The sequence below is a fragment of the Triticum aestivum genome, chromosome 2A, assembly GCF_018294505.1.
Source record: "Triticum aestivum cultivar Chinese Spring chromosome 2A, IWGSC CS RefSeq v2.1, whole genome shotgun sequence".
Taxonomy (NCBI): domain Eukaryota; kingdom Viridiplantae; phylum Streptophyta; class Magnoliopsida; order Poales; family Poaceae; genus Triticum; species Triticum aestivum.
The window spans coordinates 169,289,281-169,312,470 of NC_057797.1; the positions used below are offsets into that span (position 1 = coordinate 169,289,281).

The 23,190-nt window shown below is 47.3% G+C and overlaps 1 long non-coding RNA gene across 1 annotated transcript; it reads right to left on the bottom strand.

Annotated features, from left to right (window-relative positions):
- Positions 1 to 325: 325 nt before the first annotated feature.
- Positions 326 to 4,387, bottom strand: LOC123188174 (uncharacterized). Its single transcript, XR_006494349.1, has 2 exons — positions 2,132 to 4,387; positions 326 to 2,035 (listed from the first exon to the last, which is right to left on the bottom strand). It is a non-coding gene; the product is annotated as an uncharacterized lncRNA (long non-coding RNA).
- Positions 4,388 to 23,190: the final 18,803 nt, after the last annotated feature.

A 23,190-nucleotide genomic window follows, 5' to 3' on the forward strand; every position in this document is an offset into this window, starting at 1 on the left:
ACCTATTCAAAGCACTAAAATCAAATGATAACTTTTGTCTGTTTGCTAATTTCTCCCATGGCTTAGGAGCATGCATTCTTCTACAAATTGACCACTTTTGACATATAAAAAATGTTCTCATGCCTTACCAAGTTATCATACAGGACAATCCCATACGAACAAAAGGTGGTTCTGATTACATAATATTAATTACTTATTCTAACACAAAAGCAAAATGCAAAATGACCCGCATAAGAGGGGCAAGGGATGTCTGAATATAGTTCCCGAGATTAGCATGCACAAGTGAGATTTTTGAGAAAATAAATGGTTCCACAAGCTTAAAATATGCATAAAAATACAAAAGCAATCAGAAGTGGCCTCTCAAATACATGGTCAATAAAGGGCATTCAAGTATCCATGATCCTGGGACAAAGCAAACCCAGTCTGTTGCTGAATCCATGAATAGCTGGCAAATCACTGAATAATAAAGGAGTCAACACAAACTACCTAAGCCAGGGCAGACCAAAAGGCATGACATAGTCAGAAGGATAAGAATTCTCATATGAGGAAGTATTAGTTCCCCTTGAGCAGAATACCGAGTGATAACAAATGTATCATATGAACAGAGTGGAACTATATGTAATGGGAACTTTTAAACTAAAAGCCTATGGGGCAAGAATTTCTTCTCCCACAACACAAATTTTTTCTTCGTTGCGTTATCACCCTTGAATCTTCTGCTGCAATACGCTTCTCTTGAACCACACAGGAAAATTACAGAAAACATCAGTATGTACCTTATCATTCTTGTCTATTTCCTACAAATCCTTTTTATCAGTTGTTCACTATGAGAAACAATCTCAGGGAAAAGGTAGATTGATGACCAAAGAAATGAAATTACAGACCAGTACGCAGTATGATTGAATTATTAGAGAATCTGACTGCTATAGAAAATGCATTTAGTGAAACTTGATTATTATCTTCTTAAACCAAGAGAATGTATGGCTATAACAAAAAGGATTCAAGATGACAAAATAATAACATAATTGTCAAGAAATGATGCAGGCAAAGGAGATACAAACACAAACCTAATGTTGCTAATAGATGGTTGCAGATGCATGGCTCTATACCCAATTTCGTAAGCAACATCTGTAGACTGCATAAGTTGGGTCGTTTAGGCTCTTCCCTATAAAAATAGTAGCATGTACTCTAGCTACTTCCCTAGCAATACTCTTTTTTGCGACGCTACTCTTCTAGCAAAAATAATAACTTAACAACCATTCTTCATTTCAAAATCGTTCATGAAAACCCACAGAAGTCCAGAATTCTTTGCCTATGATTAGCCCTGCAATCTGAAGACTTGCACTGAACTCATCATCCTGTTGCCTGAAGGAAATTTGGTGCGAACATCAAGCAGACTGTACGAGCTTCACAACCACAATAGCAGAGTACATAACTTGGTACTTTCATATTTAACATCTTCTACTTTGATATTGTTTCGGCAACTCGATGGAAAAGCTTGACAGAATAACATGGTTACAACTAATAGTCTGACGGCCAAACGCAAGAATTTCATACTGACAGGGAACCGACTCCATTGTAGGTTCAAGAGCTTCTAGGGGAGGCCACCGTCAAGGGGGGCCCTTTCTAAAAGGAGGGACTTAACATGGGCGAGCAGAGACTACAATTGATAAGGATGGTCTGAGGGAAGCTTGAGGGCACAGTTGCAGGTGGTGGCGATTTCGCCTACAAAGCAACTAGAGTACTAAAAGTGCAACGTTGAGCAACAGGTAACAACACTAACCTTCAATATAATGGCAAGGGAGCTATCCATGGAGGTGTCTAGTTGAAACTGAGTATGGATGGCGCTTCAAGCTAATACTATTACTAATTGAACTGAGCAAGACATCCGCATATACTTCAAGCTTTATCGAGATACCAGTGAGAGCAAAATCACTGAAAGCTAATACACAACCTTATAACAATATACTACACTGGGTATATCCACTATCATCTGGTCCAGCCGTTCAGGTGAAGTGAGCGTCAGTAGAACAATGATCTACAGACCACAAGAGTTCCAAAGCACCAATAATCAGAACATCTACAAAGAAACAAAGGAGCAAGCAACAGCCAAAAAATAGGATAAATTACGAACTTGAGAATCAGGTCGTGGAGTTCAAAGGGAAACTCCTCCATGCCCTCCTAGCAGGAGTTGAGCACTATAGCAGATTCATCAGGGTCATCGAAGCTGCAGAACATGTTGCTGCTACTGCTCGACGTCGGGCTACTGTCCCTTGCAAAGTATTATTCTGAACATGCTGCAGAACGCACATATGAATTTCCATGACGGCACGAAACTGAATGCAAGTAATATTGCTGTAGGAAAATCTACACATCAGTAGTAAAAGAGCTGCAGCGACATAATTCTGCATGTAGTAAGCTTAAAATTGCCATGTTCCTCCATTTAGTAATTTGTGTACTGCTTAACTTCGGATGTAGATTATGCAGATATATAAAAGTTCAGTACCCTGTTCCTCCTTTCCAGATCTTCATTTCATAAGAACAGAAAGGTAAATTGCCCGTGCGTTGCAACGGGACAAAAAATGCGAGTACTCAAATTTAGTGAGAATTGTTAGATGTCGCTCATTTCACAATTCGTTAGATGCCACTACACACCACTTCTTCTATCCAACTCTAATAATTGTCACAAATAAGGTTGCCCTCGTCTCTAGTGACATTGTGAAAATAATGTTACTGTGGTCATGTGTACCGAAGTTTCACTAAAATGAAAAATACAAATAGCTAAATTCAGAATCGGGGAGAACTGTGTCAAACATGCACAGCATGTATTACTTTATCTTGCTTTTAGCAACCTAAAGTAACTTCTCTGAAGTGTGTAGATGATCCGAAAAACTACAACTCATATGACATGAAGATATAAAAAAAGCTTTGCTTCAAGTATGAAGGAAGCCTTTGTCTAACTTGGAGAACCTGTAGTTATAAATTATAGGTGCAATATACATTTAGCCTTACATAGCGTGTAGGCAGCATTGTGTTTTACATTCAGTTGGGATCTTGTTTAATAACAGCTACAGGCAGTGGCGTAGCCAGGCCCTAGGCATGGGGGCACAATCCTTTGCTGAGTGTTCATCCCTGTACCTATCTTCCAGATTGTATTACTTTATTTTACAGATTGTATTTCACGGATAACCCTGTGTTCAGCTGCCCACATCCCACAAATCTGGGGCGTTACATGATAAAGGTGAAGAACATTCCGGATTCCATCAGGAAAATTCATTGAAGAAGCATCAGAATAACATCTTGGCTAAACTTTATCTCCAACCACCAGCACTTAGGGGCAATCTTTAGAAAAGAAAGTCAACATAGTATCTGGAACTGGTTAGAAATTACATACATTATGTGTAGGGATCCATGCAAGTAGATAGTAAATTACACTGGGATGGCATGACTATAATAACATCCAGTATTACCCAAGCTTCGATTGTTCAGATGGGAATGTATCCAAAAGTAAATAACATCCATAAAAAATAACTGGAGCTACTAACTTATCAAACACAGGGGAAAACAATTGCCTAATCCATTTATATGCTACAGTGATCTGCCTACACACATTTTCGTATCAGTATTTTTTTAATAAAACTGCTAGGAATGGGTGGGCCAGAGAAGCAGGAGGGAGCAACCTGACCTACGCAAGCAGCTCGCTGTGTTTGGGAGCCTCGTCCTGCTCCTGCAGAAGGCGCGTACAGGGTGAGCTCGCTACAGGAAGAGGCGTCGGCTGTTGTGGAGGAGATCAGGGCTCGCCGCATTCCGCCAGCTACTTCCTTGGCAGCAACGACGACCGGGGAGGAGTGAGGCGAGGGCGATGGCTAGAGACCAGTAGTTGCTTCTGGCGGCTCGAGACGGGCCTAGAGCAGAGGGAGGCGAGGGGGTGGTGGAGGACCGGTGCGAGGGCACAGGGAAGCGACGTTGTTTTCGCCATGGACAACCGCAGCAGCCCGCCTGGCCACCTCTCCATTGGCCTCGTGCTCCCCCTCCTCGATCCCTCCGCCCCGCCTTCGGGTCCACGCCGGAGCAGCCGGATCCGCGTCCTCCTGCCTCGCCTGCCGTCGGGAAGAGGACGACCAAGAGGAGCGCCGTCCGCTGCCATCCCGAACTCTGATTCCGCGCTCGCCCAACCTCGAGCAAGGTGGTTGCGCCGGGCGGGGCAGCAGGCCTTGAGGTCCTTCAAGAGCAAGGCGAGCAGCCGCACAGCGCGCAATGGGGCAGCACACGGCGAGGCGGGGCGGGGTAGGAGGTGGCGGCGACAGGGGGCGCGGGGCGGGGTAGGAGGCGGCGGCGGGGATGGGCAGCGCAGGAGGTGGAGATGGGATCGAGGAGGCAGTGTCGTGCGGCTGGCTAATTTTTTTTCTTTTCTCTCCTCCATACCGGTTTGGCCTGACTTATGACGAGGACTGCGGGTTGAATACCCAAAACTTTAGGGGCTTTTTTGCAAAATTAACGACGACGTACGACTGGTTTATTAGTAGGTATAGATTGTAGATAGATGGCCCGTGCTGTTGTTCCGTTGAATTTTAATGCGTCTCTTGAGAAAGCAAAGTTGAAAGATGATTATACGGACTGGGTCCGTAACTTGAGGATTATCCTCATTGTTGCACAGAAGAATTACGTCCTGAAAGCACCGCTGGGTGCCAGGCCTGCTGCTGATGCAACTGACGACGTTAAGAACTGAAAGTGCAACTATCCCTAGGTGGTTTTGGTAATTCATAACAACATATAGCTCATTGAGCTAATGCTATTCCAAGATGACTATTTCAGGAAAGCTCAATGATTGGCATGGCATGGATGTGAAAGTGGAACCCTCAAAATGCTAAGGACAAAGGATTGGCTCAAGCTCAAAAGCTCAAGACTCTTCATTTTATATTTTAGTGATCCAAGATCACATTGAGTCTTTAGGAAAAGCCAATACTATCAAGGAGGGATGAGGTGTTGCTTAATGAGCCTTTTGCTTCATGTGCTTAGTGATATGCTCCAAAACCCTCAACTACTTTCCCATATCCACATATGACCTAAACCCTAAGCCAAACTCGGTCCTACCGATTCTTTCTATCCGGCGCCACCGAGTTTCACTTGTCATAAGCCACTGCCAAACCCTAGCAATTCGGTTCTACCGATAGGGATCTCGGTCTCACCGAGATGGGATTGCAAACTCTTTGTTTCCCTTTCGTAACTTTTCGGTCTCACCGAAAGAGCGAATCGGTCCCACCGAGATTGCAATGTAAACTCTTTGTTTCCCTTTTGTAACTTTTCGGTCTCACCGAAAGAGCAAATCGGTCCCACCGAGTTTGCCTGACCAACTCTCTGGTTAGCTTATTACCAAACTCGGTCTCACCGAGTTTGTGTAATCGGTCTCACTGAGATTACGTTATGCCCAAACCCTAACCATATCGGTCCTACCGAGTTGCATGTCAGTCCCACCGAAAATCTCTAACGGTCACTAGGTTTACCTTTTCGGTCCGACCGAGTTTGTTGATTCTGTCCCACCGAGATTGGAAAACTGTGTGTAACGGTTGGATTTTGTGTGGAGGCTATATATACCCCTCCACCTCCTCTTCATTCGTGGAGAGAGCCATCAGAACACATACACAATTCCAACTCATATGTTCTGAGAGAGAACCACCTACTCATGTGTTGAGACCAAGATATTCCATTCCTACCATATGAATCTTGATCTCTAGCCTTCCCCAAGTTGCTTTCCACTCAAATCTTCTTTCCACAAAATCCAAATCCTATGAGAGAGAGTTGAGTGTTGGGGAGACTATCATTGAAGCACAAGAGCAAGGAGTTCATCATCAACACACCATTTGTTACTTCTTGAAGAGTGGTGTCTCCTAGATTGGCTAGGTGTCACTTGGTAGCCTCCGACAAGATTGTGGAGTTGAACCAAGGAGTTTGTAAGGGCAAGGAGATCGCCTACTTCGTGAAGATCTACCGCTAGTGAGGCAAGTCCTTCGCGGGCGATGGCCATGGTGGGATAGACAAGGTTGCTACTTCGTGGACCCTTCGTGGGTGGAGCCCTCCGTGGACTCGCGCGACCGTTACCCTTCGTGGGTTGAAGTCTCCACCAACGTGGATGTAGGATAGCACCACCTATCCGAACCACGGGAAAAACATCCGTGTCTCCAATTGCGTTTGAATTCTCCAAACCCTTCCCTTTACATTCTTGCAAGTTGCATGCTTTACTTTCCGCTGCCAATATACTCTTTGCATGCTTGCTTGAATTGTGTGATGATTGCTTGACTTTTCCTAAAATAGCTAAAATCTGCCAAGAACTAAAATTGGGAAAAGGTTAAGTTTTTATTTGGTCAAGTAGTCTAATCACCCCCCCCTCTAGACATACTTTCGATCCTACAAGAACGTCTGGCAGAGCAAAGCTGATGACTACTCGATAGTTAAATGTGCCATACTTTGCGGCTTAGAACCGGGTCTTCAACGATGTTTTGAACGTCATGGAGCATATGAGATGTTCTAGGAGTTGAAGCTAATATTTCAAGCAAATGCCCGGATTGAGAGATATGAAGTCTCCAATAAGTTCTATAGCTGCAAGATGGAGGAGAACAGTTCTGTTAGTGAGCATATACTCAAAATGTCTGGGTATAATAATCACTTGATTCAACTGGGAGTTAATCTTCCGGATGATTGCGTCATTGACAGAATTTTCCAATCACTTCCACCTAGGTACAAGAGCTTCGTGATGAACTATAATATGCAAGGGATGGATAAGACAATTCCCGAGCTCTTCGCAATGCTAAAAGCTGCGGAGGTAGAAATCAAGAAGGAGCATCAAGTGTTGATGGTCAACAAGACCACTAGTTTCAAGAAAAAGGGCAAGGGGAAGAAGAAGGGGAACTTCAAGAAGAACAGCAAGAAAGTTGCTGCGCAGGAGAAGAAACCCAAGTCTGGACCTAAGCCTAAGACTGAGTGCTTCTACTGCAAGCAGACTGGTCACTGGAAGCGGAACTGCCCCAAGTATTTGGCGGATAAGAAGGATGGCAAGGTGAACAAAGGTATATGTGATATACATGTTATTGATGTGTACCTTACTAGAGCTCGCACTAGCACCTGGGTATTTGATACTGGTTTTGTTACTAATATTTGCAACTCGAAACAGGGACTACGGATTAAGCGAACACTGGCGAAAGACGAGGTGACGATGCGCGTGGGAAATGGTTCCAAAGTCGATGTGATCGCGGTCGGCATGCTACCTCTACATCTACCATCGGGATTAGTATTAGACCTAAATAATTGTTATTTGGTGCCAGTGTTAAGCATGAACATTATATCTGGATCTTGTTTGATGCGAGACGGTTATTCATTTAAATCAGAGAATAATGGTTGTTCTATTTATATGAGTAATATCTTTTATGGTCATGCACCCTTGAAGAGTGGTCTATTTTTGATGAATCTCGATAGTAGTTATACACATATTCATAATGTTGAAGCCAAAAGATGCAGAGTTGATAATGATAGTGCAACTTATTTGTGGCACTGCCGTTTAGGTCATATCGGTGTAAAGTGCATGAAGAAACTCCATACTGATGGACTTTTGGAACCACTTGATTATGAATCACTTGGTACTTGCGAACCGTGCCTCATGGGCAAGATGACTAAAACGCCGTTCTCCGGTACTATGGAGAGAGCAATAGATTTGTTGGAAATCATACATACAGATGTATGTGGTCCAATGAATGTTGAAGCTCGTGGCGGATATCGTTATTTTCTCACCTTCACAGATGATTTAAGCAGATATGGATATATCCACTTAATGAAACATAAGTCTAAAACATTTGAAAAGTTCAAAGAATTTCAGAGTGAAGTTGAAAATCATCGTAACAAGAAAATAAAGTTTCTACGATCTAATCGTGGAGGAGAATATTTGAGTTACGAGTTTGGTTTACATTTAAAACAATGCGAAATAGTTTCGCAACTCACGCCACCCGGAACACCACAGCATAATGGTGTGTCCGAACGTCGTAATCATACTTTACTTGATATGGTGCGATCTATGATGTCTCTTACAGATTTACCGATATCGTTTTGGAGTTATGCTTTAGAGACGGCCGCATTCACGTTAAATAGGGCACCATCAAAATCCGTTGAGACGACGCCTTATGAACTATGGTTTGGCAAGAAACCAAAGTTGTCATTTCTGAAAGTTTGGGGCTCCGATGCTTATGTGAAAAAGCTTCAACCTGATAAGCTCGAACCCAAATCGGAGAAATGTGTCTTCATAGGATACCCAAAGGAGACTGTTGGGTACACCTTCTATCACAGATCCGAAGGCAAAACTTTTGTTGCTAAATTCAGAGTTTTTCTAGAGAAGGAGTTTCTCTCGAAAGAAGTGAGTGGGAGAAAAGTAGAACTTGATGAGGTAACTGTACCTGCTCCCTTATTGGAAAGTAGTACATCACAGAAACCGGTTTCTGTGACACCTACACCAATTAGTGATGAAGCTAAAGATAATGATCATGAAACTTCAGATCAAGTTACTACCAAACCTCGTAGATCAACCAGAGTAAGATCCGCACCAGAGTGGTATGGTAATCCTGTTCTGGAAGTCATGCTACTAGATCATGATGAACCTACGAACTATGAAGAAGCGATGGTGAGCCCAGATTCCGCAAAATGGCTTGAAACCATGAAATATGAGATGGGATCCATGTATGAGAACAAATTGTGGACTTTGGTTGACTTGCCCAATGATCGGCAAGAAATTGAAAATAAATGGATCTCAAGAAGAAGACTGACGCTGACGGTAATGTTACTGTCTACAAAGCTCGACTTGTCGCAAAAGGTTTTCGACAAGTTCAAGGGATTGACTATGATGAGACCTTCTCACCCGTAGCGATGCTTAAGTCTGTCTGAATCATGTTAGCAATTGCCGCATTTTATGATTATGAAATTTGGCAGATGGATGTCAAAACTGCATTCCTGAATGGATTTCTAGAAGAAGAGTTGTATATGATGCACCCGGAAGGTTTTGTCGATCCAAAGGGAGCTAACAAAGTGTGCAAGCTCCAGTGATTCATTTATGGACTGGTGTAAGCATCTCGGAGTTGGAATAAACGCTTTGATAGTGTGATCAAAGCATTTGGTTTTGTACAGACTTTTGGAGAAGCCTGTATTTACAAGAAAGTGAGTGGGAGCTCGGTAGCATTTCTGATATTATATGTAGATGACATATTGCTAATCAGAAATGATATAGAATTTCTGGATAGAATAAAGGGATACTTGAATAAGAGTTTTTCAATGAAAGACCTCGGTGAAGCTGCTTACATATTGGGCATTAAGATCTATAGAGATAGATCAAGACGCTTAATTGGACTTTCACAAAGCACATACCTTGACAAAGTTTTGAAGAAGTTCAAAATGGATCAAGCAAAGAAAGGATTCTTGCCTGTGTTACAAGGTGTGAAGTTGAGTAAGACTCAATGCCCGACCACTGTAGAAGATAGAGAGAAAATGAAAGATGTTCCCTATGCTTCAGCCATAGGCTCTATCATGTATGCAATGCTGTGTACCAGACCTGATGTGTGCCTTTCTATAAGTCTAGCAGGGAGGTACCAAAGTAATCCAGGAGTGGATCACTGGACAGCGGTCAGGAACATCCTGAAATACCTGAAAAGGACTAAGGATATGTTTCTCGTATATGGAGGTGACAAAGAGCTCATCGTAAATGGTTACGTTGATGCAAGCTTTGACACTGATCCGGACGATTCTAAATCACAAACTGGATATGTATTTACATTAAACAGTGGAGCTGTCAGTTGGTGCAGTTCTAAACAAAGCGTCATGGTGGGATCTACATGTGAAGCGGAGTACATAGCTGCTTCGGAAGGAGCAAACGAAGGAGTCTGGATGAAGGAGTTCATATCCGATCTAGGTGTCATACCTAGTGCATCGGGTCCAATGAAAATCTTTTGTGACAATACTGGTGCAATTGCCTTGGCAAAGGAATCCAGATTTCACAAGAGAACCAAGCACATCAAGAGACGCTTCAATTCCATCCGGGATCTAGTCCAGGTGGGAGACATAGAGATTTGCAAGATACATACGGATCTGAATGTAGCAAACCCATTGACTAAGTCTCTTCCACGAGCAAAACATGATCAGCACCAAGGCTCCATGGGTGTTAGAATCATTACTGTGTAATCTAGATTATTGACTCTAGTGCAAGTGGGAGACTGAAGGAAATATGCCCTAGAGGCAATAATAAAGTTATTATTTATTTCCTTATATCATGATAAATGTTTATTATTCATGCTAGAATTGTATTAACCGGAAACGTAATACTTGTGTGAATACATAGACAAACAAAGTGTCACTAGTATGCCTCTACTTGACTAGCTCGTTAATCGAAGGTGGTTATGTTTCCTAACCATAGACATGAGTTGTCATTTGATTATCGGGATCACATCATGAGGAGAATGATGTGATTGACATGACCCATTCCATTAGCTTAGCACCCGATCATTTAGTATGTTGCTATTGCTTTCTTCATGACTTATACATGTTCTTATGACTATGAGATTATGCAACTCCCGTTTACCAGAGGAACACTTTGTGTGCTACCAAACGTCACAACGTAACTGGGTGATTATAAAGGTGCTCTACAAGTTTCTCCAAAGGTACATGTTGGGTTGGCGTATTTCGAGATTAGGGTTTGTCGCTCCGATTGTCGGAGAGGTATCTCTAGGCCCTCTCAGCAATGCACATCACTTAAGCCTTGCAAGCAATGCAACTAATAAGTTAGTTGCAAGATGATGTATTACTGAACGAGTAAAGAGACTTGCCGGTAACGAGATTGAACTAGGTATTGAGATACCGACGATCGAATCTTGGGCAAGTAACATACCAATGACAAAGGGAACAACATATGTTGTTATGCGGTCTCACCGATAAAGATCTTCGTAGTATATGTAGGAGCCAATATGAGCATCCAGGTTCCGCTATTTGTTATTGACCGGAGACATGTCTCGGTCATGTCTACATTGTTCTCGAACCCGTAGGGTCCGCACGCTTAACGTTACGATGACAGTTTCATTATGAGTTTATATATTTTGATGTACCGAAGGTTGTTTGGAGTCCCGGATGTGATCATGGACTTGACGAGGAGTCTCGAAATGGTCGAGACATAAAGATTGATATATTGGACAACTATATTTGGACACCGGAAAGGTTCCAGGTGAGATTGGGACAATACTGGATCACCGGGAGGTTATCGGAACCCCGCGGGAGGTATATGGGCCTTATTGGGCCTTAGTGGAAAGGAGGGGAAAGGAGCAAGGGAAGGGGCGCCCCCCAAGCCCAATCCGAATTGGGAAGGGGGCCGGCCCCCCTTTCCTTCCTTCTTCCTTCCTCTTCCTTCCCTCTCCTACTCCTAATAGGAAAAGGGGGAGTCCTACTCCCGGTGGGAGTTGGACTCCCCCCTTGGGCGCGCCACCCTCCTTGGCCGCCCCCCTCCTCCACTCCTTTATATACGGGGGCAGGGGGGCACCCTAGAGACACAACAATTGATCATTGATCTCTTAGCCGTGTGTGGTGCCCCCCTCCACCATAATCCTCGATAATATTGTAGTGGTGCTTAGGCGAAGCCCTGCGATGGTAGAACATCAAGATCGTCACCACGCCGTCGTGCTGATGGAACTCATCCCCGACACTTTGCTAGATCGGAGTCCGGGGATCGTCATCGAGTTGAACGTGTGCAAAAACTCGGAGGTGCCGTAGTTTTGGTGCTTGAACGGTCGGGCCGTGAAGACGTACGACTACATCAACCGCGTTGTTATAACGCTTCCGCTTCCGGTCTACGAGGGTACGTAGACAACACTCTCCCCTCTCGTTGCTGTGCATCACCATGACCTTGCATGTGCTTAGGAATTTTTTTGAAATTACTACGTTCCCCAACATGCAGCTCCAGATCCGGTGCTCCGTGTGTGTTGCGTCCCTCTCGGCTCCTCCGGCTCGCCGGCTTTTTGGCGGCTCCGCACCATCCTCTGCAGGTGTTCTTGGTTGGTCGGCATCCACCCTGGTGCGGCTCTGCCTCCGGCTAGCTCCTGGAGTTGTGCCTCTTTTCTGGCTCCTTGGCTCGTTGGCATCCTTGCGGCTCCGGTCCGGACGGCTCGGATCTGCGCCCCTCTCCAGATCCTGGCTTGTTCGGGTCCTCGACCACCTCCGCTCCCCCTACACCGCCTCCCATTTCCGCCCAGCCGCCTAACCTCGCCCACCTCTTTCGCGTGATCCGTAGCTCGTGCGTCCGGCGGCGTCCGGTGCTTCATTTGGCAGCGGTCGTGGCTCCCTTTTCCGCGGTGGCGGTGTCGACCAGCAACTTGGCTTCCTCTTCTCCGAATCTTGCTCTGATGACTTGGGATTATTCAGACTCTGGCCAGGAGAAATCCTTGCTCGACCATTCGACGATGGCAGCGGCAACACCGGCAGGTGTCGTCCCGTTCTTGGAGGCGTTGCTATGGCCGGCATATGTGCCCCTCTTCAAGCATCAGGGGAAACCCTAGATCCGGCTACCCTGATCAGGCGGCGATGGCGTCTCGGCATCGTTCTCCTTCATGAAGGCGCTGTCTTGTTTGCTCGCGGCGTCCTCGGCGGTGGTTTTTGAGATGTTGGTCGTCATGTTGTTTTGGTTTGGGTTGCTGCCCGGGAGGCGTGTTTTCGCTGTGTTGTTTTTCTCTGTGGGCCGAGCATCCCATGTCTCTCCGCTCCGGGCACCATGTTCACGCCTGTTGCGTTCGTGTCATGTGGTGTACCACCACCTGTATTCACTCTTATCTTCTTCTATCAATTAAATGATACGCAACCTTTGCGTATTCACGAAAAAGATACCACATAATATATGAGACAAATTTAGTAGTTGACTAGTGTCGGTGTCAAAACCGGCGGATCTCGGGTAGGGGGTCCCGAACTGTGCGTCTAGGCCGGATGGTAACAGGAGGCAGGGGACACGATGTTTTACACAGGTTTGGACCCTCTTAATGGAGGTAAAACCCTACGTCTTGCTTGATTAATATTGAAGATATGGGTAGTACAAGAGTAGATCTACCGCGAGATCAGAGAGGCCAAACCCTAGAAGCTAGCCTATGGTATGATTGTATGTTGTGGTTGTTGTCCTACGGACTAAAACCCTTCGGTTTATATAGACACCGGAGAGGGTTAGGGTTACACAAGGTCGGTTACAAAGGAGGAGATATCCATATCCGTATTGCCTAGCTTGCCTTCCACGCCAAGTAGAGTCCCATCCGGACACGAGACGAAGTCTTCAATCTTGTATCTTCATAGTCTAACAGTCCGACCAATGGAGATAGTCCGGCTGTCCGGAGACCCCCTAATCCTGGACTCCCTCAGTAGCCCCTGAACCAGGCTTCAATGACGATGAGTCCGGCGCGCAGTATTGTCTTCAACATTGCAAGGCGGGTTCCTTCTCCGAATACATCACAGAAGAATTTGAATACGAGGATAGTGTCCGACCCTGCAACATAAGTTCCACATACTTTCGTAGAGAGAATAATATTTTCTCAAATCTAATTTGCTAACTTGTTTTGACAGTATGACGTTATGTCATGGCCCGGTGATTATTCAAACCGTTTCCTTTAACTAGCCCCGCACATAACGCGAGGCAGTTTTTCGACACATCTTGTCAAAGCAGAGATCGTGTCCCCTTATTACGGGATTCTCATCAATACGGGCGTGGGTAACCCAACCGTGCCATCGATTACGGCGCTTGGGGGTGAGCAAGTTTTACCAGGCAAGTGGGGATGCTTAGTTTCGTCCGCCCATATAAAGGGATAAGGATTCACCTTTCTATCCACGCCTTCTTCCTCCTTTGCTCATCCGTTTTCGCACACTCGAGCTCCAGCGCCCAAGTCCGCACTTCCCACCTCCACCTTCTCCAACCATGACCGGAGCGGGAGGCAGGTGGATGGTCTCCTCTGTCACGGAAGAAGACGTCAAGAAGCTGCGCGGAGCCGGATACTTAGCTGCGAATATCGCACATCGGCTGCCCGCTGCGGGGCAGATCATCCCTACACCGGAACCTCACGAGAGGGTAGTTTTCCTCCACCACTTCCTCCGCGGACTGGAGTTTCCCCTCCATCCATTCGTCCGTGGTCTCATGTTCTACTATGGGCTGGACTTTCATGATCTGGCCCCGAACTTCGTCCTCAACATTTCGGCGTTCATCGTCGTGTGTGAGGCTTTCCTCCGTATCCGGCCCCACTTCGGCCTATGGTTAAAGACCTTCAATATCAAGGCGAAGGTGGTACGAGGCCAACAAGCAGAATGCGGCGAAGCCATGGTGGGCAAGATGCCCAACGGTATATGGCTCGAAGGCTCCTTTGTGGAGACAATAAAGGGATGGCAATCGGTGTGGTTTTACATCACCGAGCCGCGCGACACCAAATGGGCGACAACCCCCGAGTTTCGATCCGGATTCCCTACACGGCTCACTTCCTGGAAAGAGAGGGGCTTGTCGTGGGGTTCATTGATGGAGCTGGATGGACTCCAGAGATGTATCCGGAGTATGGCAAGCAAGAAGCTCAAGCTTGTCAACATAGTACAGGTTATGCTCATACGCCGGATCCTCTCGTGTCAACAACGGGATTTTAACTTGTGGGAGTTCGACCCAGCCCGACACCAGACTATGAGCGAGCTCTTTGATACGACGCACAAGGACGTCTGGAAGGTGTTGTTCAAGGGCGCCGAGGTCCCTCCTTTTCTCGTCGAGGACCGCGGACTAAGAGCAAAGCGGCTAGTGCGTTCGGTGAGTTTAATACGTCCCATAGGACATTTATTTCCCCTAGTTTAATCATGCGCGGGGTCTAATCTCCATGCCTTTGACAGGACTGGGTGGAGACGTCGGGGCAGATTAACTGTCCGGCCCCTTTGCCCAAAGACACTGCGGGCACTCTCCAGACGGAGATGCTGACTCCGGCTCCTTACAAGGTGCCGGAGAAGACCAAGAAGGCCAAGGGAACCCGAAAGAGTTCCCGGCGCCAGGTGTTATCGGACGACTCATCGTACGATAACTCCGCGGCACACTCCTCCCCCGAAGACGAGGAGGAAGAAGAAGATGCTCCCCCTCCAGGCGGGGGAGACAAGAAAAGGAAGGCCGCCCTGACTGTGGGGGCCGAAGGGTCCAAGAAGGGAAGGACTCTCCTTCCGGACAGCTCCGTCGCCATCGATGAAGACGGAGACGAGTGGTTGCCCAGGGCCAAGCCCCTGGGGAGATCGTAAGTATTCGGATATCAGAGTAACTCATAGCATTCCTTTGTCGCACTGCTTTCCCTAACGCCGAACATAATTATGCAGGCCGCCACGAGCCAGTATCGATGTATCATCGGACGGCTCCCTCGGCTCGTCGGACATGGATAGCGATCCAGTGCCGACCACCACCTCCCCTCATCCCGCCGACGACGCTGAGTTGCTATCTCAAGAGGCACCGGATCGAGGGGAGACAGTCCCGGAGGTGCCTCAAGGCGTCCTTCCGGACTCCGGGAGCCGAGGGGACGGGGCCCCTGAGAGCTCCGAGTTCGGTCCTCAGCCGAACACCGCGCCGGAACCTCCAGTGGTTCCGGGCTCGGGCAGGCGGCCTCCTTCTAAGAGGGGCAAGACGCCTGTGCCAGTGACCTCTGTCCATCCAGAGGTGTCGGACAATCTGTTGCGCTTCCATCGACGAGGGGCACCGTACTATTATGAGTGCGGTGGTCCAGAAGGTTCAGTCCGCCAAGAGCAGGTTGACTGAAGCCTGTGCCAGCCTTCTAACAGACTTTGAGGTAAGTGTTTTAAAATGTAGTAGAAATATTACCGCATAGATAGTAGCCCCTGATTCTTTGTTCGGTGTTCACAAGGAAAAGCCGAACAGAGGATCAAATAATATCGCAGGAGTCTAATATGAGTATGTCAATATGCATATGTAGGCTTCATTGCTGGCGTCCGCCGCATTGACTGCGGAGGTCGCCGTACTGAAGCAGGACCTCGAGGGGTCCAAGAAAGAGCTCAGCCTTGTCAAGAGTCAGCTCGAGGAGAACAAGGGTAAGTAATACCTTGTCTATAGATATGTATATATAAAAGAAGACGCGATTGCAAAATGATAGGATCATTGTATATTCGCCAGGGGCCACGACCGAGGTGGCGACCCTGAAGCAAGCGCTAACCAAGGCCGAAGATAACGCGGCCAAGGAGTGCATCGAGCGAGAGAAGCACGAGGCTCGGGTGGGCGAGGTGCAACAAGAGCTCCAGGCTCTCGTGGCGAAGCACGAGGCGTTGGAGCTTGACTCGAAGACGCAGGGGTCTGAGCTTGCCACGGCCCTCGAGAGCGCAAAAGATGCCAAGGCCGAAGCCTAAAAGGCCCTCCAGGAGATCGACGCAATGAAGAAGATAGCGGCGGGTAAGGCTTTCTATATGCAAAGCAAGCATGTAAAAGTAAATTACCGATTACTTACCCGAATCCGGAGCTCTCCAAGAGCATTCGCAGATTGGTCCCGCAGTGTGTCCGATGCCGCACAATTTTACCAGGCCGAGGATGGAAGCTCAATGGAGAAGCTGTTCTGGTCCCAGTATGCTGAGGCCGTACACCCGGTGCCAATGAGCGACCAGCTGAAGCAGATGGTCGAGCTACATAAGGCGGCCGATCAGGCCATGAAGGGCTTTATAGTCCGGCTGTGGCCTGGTGACGCCCTTCCGAATAGCTTCTTCGGCCTGGTAAGGCGGCTTGTGGATGCCTACCCACGGCTAGAGGTCGTCAAGCGATCTGTCTGCATTGAAGGTGCACGCCGGGCTTTCGCCCGTGTGAAATTGCAGTGGGTCAAGCTAGACGCTGTGAAGCTGGTCAAGGAGGGGCCACCGGAGGGCAAGGAGCACCGCCACCCCGAGATGTACTACGAGGGTGTTCTGTCGGGTGCCCGTCTCATAGCGGACGAGTGTTCAAAAGATGTAATATTTGAGTGAGACTTGCTCGTTTTATCCCGTATTTATGAAAACTTGTTTCATATGCGCTATGCAACGCTTGTTTGAATTTAAAATATTACCTTCTGTTTGGCTGTTTATCCAATCTGATAGATGACTAGTCCTCGGCTTCTGCCCCCATGCCACGAGTGCTGGGGTGTTCGGGATAAATCCGAGCACTCTTGTTCCCATGTTTGGGTCCTTCGAGGGAGGTGCTCAGCACAGCGAACAAGTCAACCGGACTAATAATGCTTTATCACTCTCACTTAGCCATAGAATTCTATAATTTTAAATTTTGGTGAAGCCCCTGGTATTCGGAAGGCCGAATTTGGGGCGCGATACACGCCTTTAAGCCGGACAGGGCCGGCCCCTCTCTCTAAGCGGCATAAGTCTTTAAGGACTTGAAAAACCTCGCCGAACAGCGACCAGTCTCTTGCCTTATCATGACAGCCAGTTTTATCTTTCTCTACTGAGGTGCTGAACCCAGCAGAACCGGGGCACAATCGCAGTAGTTCTCCTAGCGCTACCTTAGCCGATAGAGCGGAACGTAAGGTACCAAAACATAGGAGCCGGGTAAACCCAACATTTGACCAAAGACATGATTCGGAGCTGATGCATATAATGCTATAAGTTCGGGGTGCCGCACTTGTGAAAGTGTTCGGACTTTTCACACCGCATTGTGGGGTACGTAAGCCCCTGGTGTATTGGCCGTACCAAAGTGTACGGTTGCAAGGCGTCATTAATGAACACATAGATATATATACATATATATATATAACAAGAATGCAATAATAGTCGTAATGTCATGCATTATTTATTCAAAAAATTGTGTTAAAGCAGAGTGATACAGATAGTGCGATAAGCAAAGAGTAGGACTATGTCCCTTCCAAGGGCAAGCTGAGGAATGATATTAAATAGAATATTTCGCTCGTTACTGTAATCCACCTGGAAATTCCGTGGTATGACGTAGTTGTCTGCCTCCTTGGTTGCTGCATCATGTGTTCGGCAATAGTGCTGCCGGACAGTGTTTCCAGAGATTAATGTCCTGAAAAAAAGAAAAATAACCGAACGGGAAGCCCCTAGTGTGGTTTAAGCCGCGTCTTGGGGCGTGCCGTAGTTGTGCCCCCCTCCCCACCTGTGCCCATGGTATTTTTAATGCATAATTATGTACGCATGGCACGAGCTTCACCATTGGGCTGGGATTGGGGTGGCTGCCTTATTGCTACGCGAGCTCAGATCGCGCCAGGCGGTCTATTTGCCGATTTCTCCGAGCACGCTTGAAGGTGTCCTGGCTTTGAAGCGCCGAACTGGTCGATTGCCTTGAGAGGCTGCTTTGCGCTTCTGCTGCGAGGGACGCGGTGTGCTCCTCTGTTCGGAGAGAGCGCTCTGTGTTTCCATTGACTGTAATAACTCCGCGAGGTCCTGGCATCTTGAGCTTGAGGTATGAATAATGTGATACCGCATTGAATCTAGCAAATGCGGTTCGCTCGAGCAGCGCATGATAACCACTGCGGAACGTGACTATATCGAAGATTAACTCTTCGCTTCGGAAGTTATCCGGGGATCCGAAGACCACTTTCAGTGTAATTGAGCCTGTGCAATGGGCCTCTACACCTGGAATGACGCCTTTAAAGGTCGTTTTTGTGGGTTTGATCCTTGAGGGTCTATACCCATTTTGCGCACTGTGTCCTGATAAAGCAGGTTCAGGCTGCTGCCGCCATCCATAAGGACTCGAGTGAGGTGAAATCCGTCGATGATTGGGTCTAGGACCAGTACGGCGAATCCGCCATGACGGATACTAGTGGGGTGGTCCCTGCGATCGAAGGTGATCGGATAGGAGGACCAAGGGTTGAACTTTGGGGCGACTGGCTCCAACGCATATACGTCCCTAAGCGCACGCTTTCGCTCCCTCTTGGGGATGTGGGTTGCGTATATCATGTTCACCGTCCGCACTTGCGGGGGAAACCTCTTCTGTCCTCCAGTGTGCAGCTGCCGAGGCTCCTCCTCGTCATTGCTATGCGGCCCCTTGTCCTTGTTTTTGGCAATTAACTTGCCGGCCTGCTTGAACACCCAACAATCCCTGTTGGTGTGATTGGCTGTCTTGTCTGGGGTGCCGTGTATTTGACATGAGCGATCGAGTATACGGTCCAAGCTGGACGGACCCGGCGTACTTTGTTTGAATGCCTTTTTCCGCTGACCGGGTTTAGAGCCTTTGAATCCGGCATTGATTACCGTATCCTCGGTATTTTCGCTGTTAATGCGGCGCTTATGTTTGTTGCGACATGACCTGCTGTTGCCGTCCTTGGTATCCGAGGTACCATGGTTCTTTGATATGTTATTACTGCGAGCCAGCCAGCTGTCTTCTCCCGCACAAAAGCGGGTCATGAGCGTCGTGAGAGCTGCCATAGATTTCGGCTTTTCCTGACCAAGGTGCCGGGCTAGCCACTCGTCTCGAATGTTGTGTTTGAAAGCCGCTAAGGCCTCTGCATCCGGACAGTCGACGATTTGATTTTTCTTTGTAAGGAACCGGGTCCAGAATTGCCTGGCCGACTCTTCTGGCTGCTGAATTATGTGGCTCAAGTTATCGGTGTCTAGTGGTCGCACATAAGTGCCCTAAAAGTTGTCGAGGAATGCGGCCTCCAGATCTTCCCAATAGCTAATGGAGTCCGCTGGCAAGCTGTTAAGCCAATGCCGCGCTGGTCCTTTGAGCTTTAGTGGGAGGTATTTGATGGCGTGTAAGTCATTACCGCGGGCTATGTGGATGTGGAGGAGGAAATCCTCGATCCATACTGCGGGATCTGTTGTGCCGTCATATGATTCAATATTTACGGGTTTGAAACCTTCTGGGAATTGATGATCCATTACTTCATCTATGAAGCATAAGGGGTGTGCGGCGCCTCTGTATTGGGCTATATCGCGTCGCAGCTTGAATCTTGCCCGCTGTGTTCAGCCCGGCCGGATTTGCTTTTACTGTATCCGGCATGACGTTTATCATCTCGCCGTGTTGTGCACCCTCGTGATCCGTAGATCGATCTTGCATGCTTTGCTTTGTCCTCCAATATGTCTCGTAGGTCTGGCGTATCTCCCCATGCCTTTTTATTTGAATGGCGTCGGGGTGGAGGCTGAGTGTTTGGCTGGAATGCCTCTCTATCACGGCCACGAGGTGGCCGATCAGCCGTATCATACGCTTCTTCCTCCAGTCGGGGTAGTAACCTGCACTTTGGGTAATTCTTGGAGGGGCGCTCGAGTTTATATTCCTCGGCCGCGAGGACTTCAGTCCATCTATCAGCTAGCAGATCTTGATCAGCTTGAAGCTGCTGCTGCTTTTTCTTCAGGTTATTTGCCGTGGCCATAAGCCAGCGCTTGAAGCGCTCTTGTTCGACGGATCCTCTGGTATGACGAATTCATCGTCGCCGAGGCTTGCCTCGTCTTCAGAGGGGGGCATGTAATTGTCATCCTCCTCCTCTCCGTCTGCCGCTCTCTCAGGAGGGCTGGCTCCTCCATCCTCCTGCTCTAAATCTTGCTGGAGGGGATTGTTGTTGTCTTCGGCACTATCCGGAGTGTTATTATCTCCTGTGCCGGTATCACCACTTTTGCTTTGGCGGGACTTAGAGCGGCGCCGCTGACGTCGGCGCTTGGGTTGCTTCTTGGAGGGGTCATCATCTGTTATCTCGTCGCCATTGCCTTCATTGGGTGTATCCACCATGTATATGTCATATGACGAGGTGGCTTTCCAGTGCCCTATAGGCGTTGGTTCATGTTCGTCTCCTACATCGTCGTCCATACCGTCGATGTCTTCAGAGTCGAAGTCGAGCATGTCGGTTAAATCATCGATAGTGGCTACAAAGTGGGTGGTGGGTGGGTGTCGAATTTCTTCGTCGTCCGCATTCCAATCCTGTTGGCCATAGTCCGGCCAGGGCTCTCCTGACAAAGAGAGAGATTTTAGTGAATTCAGAATATCGCCAAAGGGCGAGTGCTGAAAGATATCTGCGGCGGTGAATTCCATGATCGGCGCCCAATCGGATTCGATTGGCAGGGGCGCGGACAGTTTGGAGTCCGGAAAAGAGTCCACCACCTTGGAGTCACGGGCTTCGCAGAGGATTAGGCTGGTGTTCGGCTCGATCGCCGTTGAGACTGCAGCCCCTGAGGCGGTGTCTAGCCACCCGTCCTCGATTGGCGCAGTTGGCTCCGAGCTAAGAGTCGGAGCTGATGCGGGCGCGGCCTTTGGGGTACTGTTCGGCGGCAGAGCTAGGTCATACCCATCGTGACAGTGCGGCGCGCCCGGCTGCGGCTCGAATCCGTCGGAGATCAAGTCTCCGCGGATGTCGGCCGTGTAGTTCAAACTTCCAAATCTGACCTGATGGCCAGGGACGTAGCTTTCAATCTGCTCCAGATGGCCAAGTGAATTAGCCCGCAGTGCAAAGCCGCCGAATACGAAGATCTGTCCGGGGAGAAAAGTCTCACCCTGGACTGCATCGTTGTTGATGATCGGAGGAGCCATCGAGTCTAACGGCAACGACACAGAGGAACTCTCAATGAAAGCACCAATGTCGGTGTCAAAACCGGCAGATCTCGGGTAGGGGGTCCCGAACTGTGCGTCTAGGCTGGATGGTAACAGGAGGCAGGGGACACAATGTTTTACCCAGGTTCGGGCCCTCTTAATGGAGGTAAAACCCTATGTCTTGCTTGATTAATATTGATGATATGGGTAGTACAAGAGTAGATCTACCGCGAGATCAGAGAGGCCAAACCCTAGAAGCTAGCCTATGGTATGATTGTATGTTGTGGTTGTTGTCCTACGGACTAAAACCTTTCGGTTTATATAGACATCGGAGAGGGTTAGGGTTACACAAGGTCGGTTACAAAGGAGGAGATATCCATATCCGTATTGCCTAGCTTGCCTTCCACGCCAAGTAGAGTCCCATCCGGACACGAGATGAAGTCTTCAATCTTATATCTTCATAGTCTAATAGTCCGGCCAATGGAGATAGTCCAGCTGTCCGGAGACCCCCTAATCCTGGACTCCCTCAACTAGGCATCCCAGAGATCCTTGACTGGAAATGATTTTGTTTAATGGCCGTTCATCCTAAGAGAGTAACAAACTTATTAATCTTTGAGATCTTTTTAGTTATACGCTGAGACATAAACATTGTTGATTTATTTATGTTACTGACATGGACATTTATAGTCTACTAATTCCTTATTATAGTTTTACAACAATGCAACAAAGCTTACTAAATGCTTGAGGCACTGTTCTCATGCATAAGCGCAGCTTACTGGTCTCTAGTTCTTTTCCCTGAAATTAAGCGTGTGCTCTCTGATCCTGAGAGAGCATTGTCGTTTCTAGCCCTATCATGCACCCTTTTAGTTAAACAATATGCAAACAAAATATTCACTCAGGCAAACATCAATAAATTTGATATGCTAGCAGAAATAATTCTTTAGCAAATCCTCCAAATTTTCAGAGATGTGCTTGTGTATTTGTTCAATCAGCAATCAAGTGTATAAGCTAGCAGGCAGTGTTGTAAAAACAATTTCCTACATGAACGAGCTTGTGTAGCTAACTATACAACTCTATACAAACTTTACTGAATGTGTATATGACAGGTTTCCATTTGCGACGACGTGCAAAGGTTAAATGACCTGAACCTGATTCATGCTGCATATATATCCTCCACTGACATTATCTACTTTGCTGCTACAATGTACACTAACCATGATATTTCTTCCTCTGTTATTGTCAGAATTACAATCTGACTACTACCCCCTAATCATCTCTCATAATCCGACATGAGCATAATCCCACACTGAATGGTTTTGTAACTGCTACAGTACTGTTTTAGCATGATAACATAGACAGCTCCTAATTGTTGTCTCACACACAGGAATAGATTACAGTATGACCCACTTGACCAAACATTTATTCCTGCACTACTTTGGTGCTTCTGATCCCGCATCTCCTTTCCTTTTATCGAACTTTTAATTCTTACTTCTTATCTGCATCTAGATTGTTTCATGGTGGCATTTTAATTCATAGTGCAGATTTGTCTCTAGCAGTTAGTGTTCTAGGAAATGAGCATGTGTAGCTAACTATGCAACTCTATAGAAACTTTACTAAATATGTATGACAGGTTTTCATTTCCGACGACTTGCAAGGATTAAATGACCTGAACCTGATTCATGATG